The 11,410-nt window shown below is 37.5% G+C and overlaps 1 pseudogene; it reads left to right on the top strand.

Moving 5' to 3' along the window:
* Positions 1-6,191: 6,191 nt before the first annotated feature.
* Positions 6,192-7,369, top strand: LOC147632997 (uncharacterized; annotated as a pseudogene).
* Positions 7,370-11,410: the final 4,041 nt, after the last annotated feature.

The raw sequence follows: 11,410 nt of genomic DNA, 5'->3' as shown, positions 1-11,410 counted from the left end.
CATGGAAAAGTGTCAAAGGTGAAACACACTTTGAACGCAAATTATAGCCATCAAAAGAAAATAAGGAACATGTCCAAAAAGAATGGCTAAACAATGGTAAAAAATCATGAATACATCATTTAGAATTAATCCAAACATAAATATCCATTAATACGAGGTATAATCGTATTAATAATATGCAAATAACCCGCATCTATCTAATGTCAGCATGAGAAAACGTACTTCAACATTAAATAATCCTCAAAAATATTAAATTCTCCAAAAAAAGAATTATCATGATTTTTTTCCTAATTTTAACTAATTTTATAGGGCCTCAAAATATGATAATTTTGAATTCCACCAAACCTATCTTATCGCATTCCAAATCTATATTTTTTCAAAAAAAAATTAGCAATTTAATTTGCTAAAATACCATTGATATTTTAAAAATACCAATTTTTAGGATTTCTAAAAATAATTTCAAAATATTCCTAATTTTTCCTGAGAATCCCATCGTTCACGAAATTTCCAATTCCGCCCGACAATTCTCAAATCCAATGAAAATTTATAATTTTAATGGATTTTTCTAATTTTTTGGGTCAAAAAATATATTTTTAAAAGAATTTGAATGGTCACGGGTGCCCGAATGGACACACCACATGCCAAACACCAAACCCACATTTTTCCAAAATTTAAAATAACCTTTGTCTAATTTTTCACTAATTTTCTGGAATTTTTTAAAATTTTTAATTTACCCCGAGCGCATTTAGAATACGAACGGTCAAAAAATTTCGGAATTCCAACGGTTTTCCCGGAATACGGAAAGCCAAAAGTTCTGGGAAAATGAAAAGACAAAAAAAATTGAAATGTGAAAGGTCAAAGGTTTCCGGAATACGGAAGGTCAAAAGTTTTTCCGGAATTCGGAAAGCCAAATGGTTTCGAAAAAATGGAAAGCCAAAGGTTTTCCGAAAGATGAAAAGCCAAAAAGTTTTAAGAAGAAATTTTCAGAAATTTTCCAGAGATTTTTTTCTCAAATTCCATAATTTCTCACTATTTTCCAGGCTTTTTTCAAGCTTTTTTTTAATATTATCAAAAAGTTTTTTTTAATAATAAAAAACTTATTTTTTTTAAAAAATAAAAAATGAAAATAAGCTTAATTAAGCTTATTATGGGTTTTGATTTTTTAGGGGGGGCGTTTTTCACCCGGCGGGCTGTAGCGCAGCTCCCGCCCCCTCCCCCCCCGCCCTGTGCCGCAGAAAACTGAGAGGGAGGGAGAGAAAACTCCCTCCTCTCCTTCTTCTCCCCTCTTTCCTCTCCCTCTTCTTCCTTCCATTCTCTTTCCTCCTCCCTTCTCTGTTAATCAGAGATTAACTTTAATCTTTGATTAAAGTTTTAATTAAACATTTCTAATCATAATTAACATTAATTATGATTAATGTTTTAAAAAAATCCTGTTTAAGAGAATTTCTCACTGAAAAAAGAAGGAAAAATCAGATTTGAGAGGCGGAGAGGACCCCACGCACACGGGAGAGCAATTCATGCATCAACACGTTGTCCTCTACTGAATTTTAGTAGAAAATCGACAGAAATTTGATCGCATTCCCGCGGAAAAAACTCGCAAAAATGTATAAAAGTATATTTTTAATCATAAAAATGCTCAAAAATTTCCTAAAAAATCAGGAAAAATTTCTAAAAATTCTAGAAATTCAGGGAATCCATTCTACCAAAAATATCCACCATAAAATATGTGGTATTTTTATAAAAAAATCATTAATGCTTGATTTTAACCATAAAAAATAGAGAAAAATAGCATTAAACTCACGGAATTCTCCCACAACGTCGATTCGTCCATTGAACTGAAGTAACACGCATTCCAATCGCCATATCGACGATCCACGTGCAATTTATCAACACAAATCAACAAAATAACATTTTTATTAGTAAATATTAAAATTTACTTAAAAATTCAACAACAATTAAATAGAGATTGCTCTGATACCAATGTTAAAACCCTAAGATCTCTCTAGATAATTGTTATGCATAAACATGCATAAATCAAACATAAACTCAACTACCCATACACCCCCAAGCCCAAGGGATGCACACATGAATCATAAATGAAATACATCAGACCTCTACCTTGATGTCCCATACCATCAAGAGGTATAACTCCAATCCAATAGCATGTAGCTAAAGTGTGAAATGGTAGGTGAGTAGATATGGACCTCTACACAAGAGACCATAGCATAAGCCTCCAAGCCTCCAAGCCCCCAGCTCCCTTGAGTGTGCCCCATGCCCCTATTATATAGGAGGGCCCTCAAGTGACTCTTGACTTTCCATTTCCCATGTGTGACCCTTGGATGCCTGACCCTAACCTTAACCCTTAAGGTTAGTCCTAACCCATGCTCCACTAGAGCTTGTTCCCATGCTCCCATGCTCACAAGCCTAATGTGGGTTAGCCTCCTAGTATATGCACACATAATGTGTATATAACATAGCACACATAATGTACATATAACAATACACACCATTCTACTTGGATTATACATTCAATGCACTCGGTGTTCATTCTTATGACCACAACACAATCTCAAAAACATAAAAATAACTTAAAGATGCTAGTACCTCTCGGTTTGGACCTTGGATGTACAAAGGCAATAGAGCTTATCACACAAGTCACACAAATCATTGACTTGTCCTCCCACTTAAGGTTGTAGAGAGCTGTAAAGAAATCCTCTACATATGTTGGATTCACGATACCCAAGTATTTGTACCCTATGTCCTTAAGATGCTGCTCCTCCTTCTTGGTGGATTCTTCTAATTTCATCTCCAATTCTCCTCCATCAAGTCCTAATGATTTAAGATGCTCTTCCTCTTTGAGAAGGAAGGCATTAAATTCATCGTGTAGATCCATACAAGCACACTAAACATTCCAAGCCACACTTTGCAAGCAATATGAAAACCAAGGTTGAGAAATGATTACCTTCCAAACCAATTATGTTATGAGGATGCATGGAGAGTTGTACCAAGGTCTGATGTCATGTTGTCGGCATGTCTCCAAATCTATCTCAATCTCTACCCACCTCCTATGTTCAAGAGTTAATCTATCAAGGATATTCTCCTTGTCTGCGATGCAAAATTTTTGAAACATGTATATTTCATGCCCTAAATTTGGCTTCACGTGTGCTCATGTGATACTAATAGAGCACACAATAAGTACAAATAAGATCCCTTTCACAAATGCATGCATAAAACATTAAACAAAACTAGGGACTTACGCATTGTTGGTGTCCAGGGCCAATAAGAGCTCTCCCTCCTTCTTCCCCACATCGAGGAACATGCATTTGATACAAACATGATGTGGAGCATGATTGGAATGCACTAACAAGTAATATTCAAATTTGAGATAAAGAAACAATTTCATAGAGATGAAGAATTTTCATATACCAAGCATAGTGTAAAACATACCATCCTTGATTCTCTTCATCCATGCTTTTAGTCGGTGGTTCCCATCATAGACCAAGACCTTTAGGCCTCATAAATCAGCCCACTCATCAATAATCTCTCTCTCAAATTCTTCATTTACCTATCTCCAGATTGGTTCCCCACTCCTTTAGGTTGTTCTGAGAGACTGCCATGAAGCCACCATCTGGTCCTCTTGTAGATACCAAAAAACAACCCATATTCTCCATGTAGATCGCAATATTGAATGTGGATACTAGCCAAGAGGTTTCATGAGATGCCCGCCTAATGGCCTCAGGTGGAACAAGGCGACATAGAGGAACTTTGGGAGGAGGGGTAGAGCGTCTAACATAGAATGACTCCAAAACATCACTCATCAAGCCTAATGGAACTCTCTTACCCAATTGATGGCCTCAAGTGGAACAAGGCGACATAGAGGAACTTTGGGAGGAGGGGTAGAGCGTCTAACATAGAATGACTCCAAAACATCACTCATCAAGCCTAATGGAACTCTCTTACCCAATTGATGGCAAAGAAGAGAATCATATTTTTGGCACCTTGGTTTGCATTCTCATGCTGCCCCTCAATGTTATCCTCAACTTGAGTCTCTATGTAACCACCATCTTTAGTACCTTCCACCATTGTCTAGCTAGTAGTCCCAATAGTTGTGGGCTACATGCTCTTACTATGAGGGCATTTGTACCTTCCTCAAATGCCTCATCATCAACAAACATACAATGTCTTAAGGGAATCCTTTGCTTCTTAAATGGACTACCCACCCTACTCCTAAAGGAGACGTCCTGGTCAATGGCATGTCTATGACCGGAGGGCCCAAATTGGATAGCATTTCACTTAGAACTAGTAGGTTTTATTTTGGTATCTTTTCTTGTGCCTTGGATTTTATACTTGTGCTCTCGTGATGATTCAAGTACTGGAAATAAGTGGTGTTTCTACTGAATATTTTTTTTTATTTTTTAAAAAAAGAAACTTGATTAATACATAGCTCTCAATAAAAACTAGAAGCTATCTTGATTATCAATGTTGACCCCAAAATAATAATTATTTTTTACTGCTATTAACCACCATCTTGCCATTTTGAACTACTACCTCCAGCCATTTTGTGTCATGTCAGTGATGTAAAAATGATTTATTGCAATAGCTACTAAATGTTGCAACCTGAAAGAGTCGAAAACTCAAAATTTTTCACGGCTCTACTCTACCACAAGCCTAAAACCTTCCACCACACACCACCAACTCCAAGCCAGACGACAAGGTTTACAATGGAGATGAGAAAGCAATATCCCCACCACTTGGAAAGCAAAACATAGTTAGCCCCATAAAAGACTAGTGCAATGGGTAAGGCCAGTCATTATGTTTGAAAGGAAAGAGAGAACCAGAGCTCCAAGAAAAGGAGGTGTACCAAGAGCAACAGATAAAAAGGTTATAAAAATGACCTCAATATGAGCTGCACTGCTAGCGAAGAAGTAGTGGGAGTAGATGTATAGAAGTACTAAAATGCCAAAAGCAAGCTGGCAACAACAAGCCAAATCCTCCAACACCCTTCACAATAGTTTGGCTGAACCAAGCTATCAATCCATACTTATTCGGGTACCCTGCCATGGCAATTAGAGTAGCAAACCATGTCAAAGTGTCCCATGCCACCCCATACTTATTCAAGTACCCCGCCATGTCAATTAGAGTAGCAAATCATGTCAAAGTGTCCCATGCCACCAACTCCCCAAGGCACTCTTGCCATGTCACTACTCCAGTGCTAAGGAGGACAGAAAAATCCAAGATTGCAGATGTAACACCATCCATTTTGATTGCTCCCTTGAAAATCCACAAAGAATTAAGGGAGATGGCTTCTATTCAAATGATTAAGGGGCTAGGGTTGTAGGAAGGGAGAGGGAACAAGAGACGAATTCTCTTTCCAATCAAGGCTCAACTTATTTGCAACTTCTACAGGCGCAGCACTAAAGCAGGCTATATCAACCATGCGGCCCTAGAATGGAGTGGAGACATGTTCCTCCTCAACAACGAGCTCTCAACCTACTTGAAATTGACATTGGCTATGTCGTCAAAATAGACCCAGAACCTTCTTCATATGTGCTGAATCAAAACGGGCATCTTCATCCTTGGTATATTTTCATGAAGTAGATGTTCAAGGAATTATAGAGTATTACTAATCTTTGAACCTTATAGGATAATATAAGTCCTTGGGAGCGAGCAGCCATTCAAAATACAGAATCTTTCTGAAAGTGTGCATGTTATAGCTGGCTAGCTAAAGAAGGTGGAAAGAGGAAGATTTCATTGTATGATGCATGCGTCTGCGAAGTGATCAATTCATATATTCAATGTAAAAAGCAACTTGGATATTTGACTGGTCGCGCTATAATGGGACTGGACCCGATATGGATACTTTTCTCAAGATAGTTGGTTTCGGTAGCACGCCAGGTCCTGCTTGGGTTTCCCGTGTGGTCAAGGAGTAGTTGCTAGTACTCCTATATTTAAGGAGCCTTTACTTCATGGTGATAAAGAAACGGTGCAAAGAAAGAAGAGGAATTTATTATAGGAGATGGATCTAATTACATTCTCCAATTAAAAAGGAAGTATATGCTCCCATTTTTCCATGGCAGTCAGTTTCCTGGTCAAGGTGGCCCTGAAGTATTGTGGCGTGTGAGAAACATAAAGAGGCATTTATTGTTGTAAGAGATGGATTTGATTACATTCTCCAATTAAAAAGGAAGTATATGTTCCCACTTTTCCATGGCAGTCAGTTTCCTCGTCAAGGTAGCCCTGATGATGAATGATTTCTTTTCAAAATGTCCACAAAAGGCATAGGATGAGGGGTAGACCTTGTGAACCGCATGCATTAAACAGGACAAGGGGACTTATGTAATACATGGGTGCATTTCGATCATACACATAGAATTGATGGGTGGGCAACAATGTCCTATTTTATATATGACACCAGGTACAATTTGTTTGCTCTCTAAACCTATGAAAAGTTTAACAAGATGTTTTAATGTAACTAATGCATGTCCTTTTGGTGTAGCTTGAAGGGATTGATGGTTATTGCTATTTGTGAGACAAAGGAAGAGGATGTAAAGTCACATATCTTGTTTTGGGAGAACCTCAATGCTGTCATGGTTCAATGTGGGCATCCAATGCCTGACTTTACTGGCTTCATGGGTGGGCAAATGAAGCAAGAGCCAATTGGATTGAAATTCAGATAGTTTACAATGGGGGGTCCGATAACATACTTGTTGAACGAGAGAGATCATGTCTTTTTCACTAGAAATAGAGTTTGGAGAAGCACACAAAGAAACTTGTCTTGAATGACAAAAGAGCAAATCATTTAAGCATGTGTGAGGAGTGGAGGTTATGTAAAACAATAGAGGCTGCATCCAAGCAAGCTAATACAATTAAGAAATGGTGGCGAGATGGGATCGTGCCAAAGGAAAATATTAAAGCATTATAAAAATGGTTTAAATGGTGGGAAGACAGAATCTCTCGTTGTTGGGGCTACCTACACATGGATGTATGTATTATGTTATCCGTGGTATTTTTTCCTGAAGTAGATGTTCAAGGAATTTAGAGAGTATTACTAATCTTTGGACCTTGTAGGATAATAGAAGTCCTTAGGATCAAGCGGCCATTCCAAATACAAATCTTTCTAAAAGTGTGCATGCTAGCTCTGCTAGTGAAGGTGGAAAGAGGAAGATTTCATTGTATGATGCATGTGTCTCCAATCAATTCATATACTCAATGTGCAAAGAAACTTGGATATTTGATTGGTCGCTACTATAATGGGATTGGACCTGATATGGATACTTTTCTCAAGAGAGTTGGTTGTGGTAGCATGACAGGTCCTGCTTGTGTTGCCCCTATGGTGCAAGGAGTAGTTGTTGGTACCCCTATGTTTTAGGAGACTCGATATGGATACTTTTCTGAAGAGAGTTGGTTCTGGTAGCACACCAGGTCCTTCTTGTGTTGCCCCTATGGTGTAAGGAGTAATTGTTGGTACCCCTATGTTTGAGGAGCCATTTCTTCATGGTGATAATGAAATGGTGCAAAGAAAGAAGAGGTTTAACACAAATAATAGCTCACATAGTCCAGGGTATGTAATGGCATTTGCAAGCCATGTAAACGTACGAAAAATTAGGTTTGACACAAACTTGTCAAACCAACCACTGTATCCACACACGAGACAGTTATTTGTTTGGATGAATCTGATGAGGAAGATGCAAAAGTTGGAAGAGAATCAGATGTGAAATGGCACCCGACTCTAGAGACGTAATGACAGTTGTCGAGGAAAATGTGCATAGGACACTGTGGGTCATAAAAGGAGAATGTCGCCTCATTGAAAAATAAAGTGTTTTGGATTAATACAAAGAAGAAGGTGCACAAACATGATGGAGAGTAGGTCAAGAGGACTAGTGGCCTCTTCTTTCTGGTCAAAAAGAACATATGATGGAAAGCAAAGATCTCAATGGATGTGGTTTTGTAATCACGATGTAGAGCATACATGGGGTGTGGACAAATTTGTCAAGCATCCACCAGACACCATCCAAATGCAACACCAGTGGTGGAAGAGAAAACATTCTCTCTCTTATCTAAAAGCAATTAATATTTTTAAAGGGATGAGAGAGAAAAGGGAAGGAATTATTTTTGAATTATTATTTAATAAATTAATTATATTTATAATTAAAATAATATATACACGAGGGTGAGTTATGTATATATTTAATACCAAATATTATCATTAAAAATGAATTTTGGATTTTTATATTGATGACATCATTTATAATGAGTGGAATATTTTTATGATTGATAGTAATAATATATTATTTTATATATTAAAATATATTTTTAAGATTATTTTTATTAATATGTTTGGATCTATTGTTTAAAACCTAAATCCGTTTTTTATTTCTCACTGTGCATTTGTTGTTATCTATTTTTATGTTTTTGGAACATATAGTACTTTACAAACACAGATGTCTTTCTTTTTTTCCCTTTTTTGGTTTGTGTTCTTGTTTTATTAAGATGGAGAACACAACATTTCACTTTTTTGTAGTAGGTTTAAAGTGTGATCCTATTGTTAGGATTGTGCAAGGGTTGTTTTTATATTTCTAAACATGATGATTATGTTGAAATGTTATTTACTCAATCTGGGTTAAAGGTTTTTGCAATCAAACCAAAAGAGGATGGTTTAAATTATCTTAAACCAATCCAATCAGCGAGATGTGTTGGAGAACCATCCTCTTATACCAATCAGTGAGACCCGCTAGAGAAGAACCATCCTCTTATACCAATCAAACCAAAAGAGGATGGTTTAAATTATCTTATACCAATCAGCAAGACCCGTTGGAGAAGAACCATATTATATCTTTGATAAAGATATAACAATATAATACCTTGTGGTTCTAATAATAGGGGAGTCAAGCAATAATACAATAAGCACACCAAAGCAACCCATTATTGATTTCATAATATAAGAATCTCCTATATTCTCTAAAGCATGTATAGACACACCCTATTAAAAGAGTGTGGTTAAATACTTACTATCTAAGGAATCTCATGCAACTGTTCTTCGTAAAATGATATTAGCATGCACACTTATTGAAAAAGTGAAAGAGATTCCACAAATTTACAATGGCAATGTGGCTTTTAAGTTACCAAATGTATCTGATCCTTCATCCTCAAAATCTCCAAGCCTGTCAACCACTAGTAGATTGGTGGGAGAAGTAGTACCAAGAAGCAAATAATGCAGCTCATCACTCAGCAAAGTATAAAAGCAGCATATCGGATATGGCGGCTAAGAGAATAGAATCTGCAATTTCAAATACAGCTACTATCTTTGAGCATTTGATCATTAAGGCTGGACAGATGGAAGTGTTTATATTCTATTATATGTACTAATAGTGGTCTTCTTCAAGTAGTGGAAACCAGTGAGCAACCAGTTGAAACTATACCACCTTATCATGTTTTCACCCACCTGGACTCATCTCATTCACAAGCGTACATGCCATTGGGGATCGTAATGCTTAACTCCATTATTACTTATTTGTCACTTGCTCCATCCTATTATCCTCAAGCCTGGGTCTTACTCCTCATGAAGTTAGAAACATTTATAAAGAATGAAGAGGTACTTGAGCTTACAATGCCAAATGCATTGAAGGATGTGGTGGTGTGCTCACCATAAACATTGAAAATGAAGTCTATCCTAGATGATGAGTAGGACTACTAGAAGTACAATCAATCCATAACTACCCGGACTCATCTCATTCACAAGTGTATGCACCATTAGGGATCATAAATCTTCACTCCATTTTACTTGGTCACTTTGTATAGCAAAGAGTCTGGGTTCGAATGGTCACTTCATAGATGAACATGCCAAATGAATAAGAAGAGATCAATTGTGGGGGGAATCTACCTCATTAAGCAAATGCACAAGCAGCTAGAAGCATGGGAGTCATAGCATAGGTTGGCAGCATTGACTTTTCCACCACAAACTTGGCTTCCAAAGTTTCATGGAGAGAGAGACAAAGAGGCAAAAGATCTCCGAAGGTAACTGTAAGAAGATGACGACTACATATCCATGGATGATGATTGGTTGGAGCACACTCTAGAGGTAACACTAGACACCGCTACTACATCTCCACCTATTTTACAAGATCCTCTACTTATAGATCCGGAGCCTAGTCACTCCAGCTTAACTACGAGAATAAAGTGTGTCATAGGTGCAAGGGAGTGTTACATCACCGTGGGAATGATATCTTTGATAGTTTAGAAACTTGGGAATATGACTTTATCACACGAGGAACCATTCATCAAAGGAAAGACCTTTTATATAGGGGTATGAGATGGGTGGTCCCATCACAAACTCCAATGCCAAGATCCCCACATCAATCTTCTTTCCTTGACTTCAAGGCCTACGTACTCTCCCTTCTCCTATAGTGGAAGGACATCCCTGACCTAGATTTTGTTGTAGCGTCACACTTTCTCAACCTCATTATTATCTTAATCGAATGATTGCATATGGCCAACATTATGGGGCACATTACACTTTATCTTTGATCTCAATGAAGACCCAAATCTAAATCACATAACTTTCTACTACTACCAATTGCAGACCTGCCAGGTCACTTCCATGTTACCTTTGAAGACTCACTTCTAGAAAACACATGTAGTGGCTTATCATCGACACATGCTTGTCCTCAATCATAAAAAACTCTTCTTTGAAAGGGATAAAAAATCATTCACTGTGTAACCCCAAATAGTTTAGAGTTTGTTGCTCAAAGCCCAAAACGTAGTGGAGGGCTGTATTCCTAGCCATAACATTTTTTATCCTCAATCATTGATAACTCTACTTTGAAAGGGATTAGCAATCATTCATTGTGCAATCCCAAATAGTTTAGAGTCTTCTCAAAGCCCAAAACACAGTGGAGAGCTATTAGTCCTAGTCAATCTTTGTACTTTTTTGGTGTCATGGTCCTCTTTATTTTCTTACTATTCATCATTGTCCAAGTCATATGTGCTAGAGAGATATGCGTAAGAGTCTAAGTCAAGTCGATTGTGTCGAATGGACAAGCATAAAATGTCAGATAGAGCTTTGTATAGAGGAGGGAGGAGTGTATTATACGAGAATTCTCTCATGGTTCTAAATCACTCATGCACAATATACCGATACTCACAAACTCTGCAACATGGTTATAGAGCCTCAACATTGATGAACACCCCCCCTTGTAGATACTCTTACTTGCAATATATATTGTTTTTGCTTTTGTGGTATATATAAGTAGGTAGGTGCTTGCACCATTCAAGCACACGCATTAAGCACCCTTACTTGTTTCCATGTAGGCACATGCATTTGCATCAACATCCTTACCGTCATAATCGATAGCCTCCGACAATAATCCCTCCAAGATTCTTTAACCTTGGCCTATCGACACCTCCATTGCCT

Source organism: Cibotium barometz, chromosome 12 (genome assembly GCF_041138505.1).
Source record: "Cibotium barometz isolate CiBa-2024 chromosome 12, ASM4113850v1, whole genome shotgun sequence".
NCBI lineage: Eukaryota > Viridiplantae > Streptophyta > Polypodiopsida > Cyatheales > Cibotiaceae > Cibotium > Cibotium barometz.
The sequence above is the reverse complement of the archived record's forward strand: the minus strand, read 5'-3'. Positions and strand labels throughout refer to the sequence as shown.